Here is a 1,427-nt window from a genome sequence, read left to right on the forward strand (position 1 = left end):
GAAGTCTTTAAACAATTAAAGCTGAAATCTGCAGTAAGACTTTTTGGGACAACTTGTGTACATAGACAGGAATTTCATGAAAACAATCCTAATAGGATGAGCTTCCAAACATCCCAAACTTAAACCTGGGGTATGGCCTCCACATTGGAGGCATATGGTTCAAATGGAAGTGAAGGCAGGAGAACAGGTCTGGAGGGTTCTCAGTTGGAGGGTTCTTGTCAGATAGTACAAATATCTGACACATAAAAAGTCCTTAGACACATGCAATGTACTTTAAATATGCTAACCCATGAAAGCCTTGTCATTATAACAGCCCATCTTGCCCTGGAGAAGAGAGAATTAAATTACTTTCCTCCTCTCATTTGTAAGGTTGGGGACTATGAGTATGGAATGCTGAATACGCTAGGCAGGGATTGTTTCATCTTTTGTACTTCTATCCCCTGGGCTTAGCACAGTGCTTGGCACACAGTAGATACTTAGCAAATACTTGTTAATTGATTCATTGTTGACCGATTCTCCCACTCAAGTAATCTGTGGTGGAGCCCAGCCTTGGGCCTGCCTGGTGGTTCTTATGCCTGGGCAGTCTTCAATTTATAAGTGAACTTTGGGACTAGAGCGTGATTATGGGTTGGCTCTTTAGAACTCATAATAAATTTTCCTGCAGAAACAATGATATTAATGGGAGATTGGTTCCTGTGTGAGGTTAAAATACAATATCCTCAAATAAGCATTGAAAGCCCTCTGCAATCTGCCTCTAATCTACCTTTAATTCATATGACTTCTTCACATGCACAGTGTTCCAGTCAAATAGAACTATTAGTTATCTCCTGCTTCCATGCCTTTGCCTAAGCTGTGTCCCATGCCTAGAATCCATTCCCTCCTCACCTCTACCTCTTAGAATCCCTAACTTTCTTCTGTTGCTGCTCAGGGGCCTGCCTCCTACTAGAAGCCTTCCTTGATCTCTCTAGTTATTAGTGCATGCATCCCTTCTTGAAATTACTTTGTATAATTTCATATTTTTAAAAATCTACTACCATGTTAATAGAGGTCCTAGGTCTAGAGCTGGTGGGAAAGATGACAAAGGCCATTTGGTACAACTTTCTCATTTCGCAGTTGAGGGAATGGGGGTGCCCAGAGAGGAAGTGATTTAGCCATGATCAAATTGGTAGTTAAGTGTCAAGGGATCTGGGACCTGGGTTCAAATCCTGCCTCTTATACTTAACTACCAGTTTGCTCATGAGAAAGAGCCAGTGCTGTTTCTACTGTGCCACATGGCCTCCCACTAGTATTGTGATGATGATGAAGATGATGACAATGATGATAATGATGGTGATGGTGATGATGGTGATGATGGTGATGGTGATGATGATGGTGATGGCGATGATGATGGTGATGATGATGATGATGATAATGGTGGTCATGGTGAT

The sequence above is a fragment of the Vombatus ursinus genome, unplaced genomic scaffold (assembly GCF_900497805.2).
Source record: "Vombatus ursinus unplaced genomic scaffold, bare-nosed wombat genome assembly UNPS02014847.1, whole genome shotgun sequence".
NCBI classification, from domain to species: domain Eukaryota; kingdom Metazoa; phylum Chordata; class Mammalia; order Diprotodontia; family Vombatidae; genus Vombatus; species Vombatus ursinus.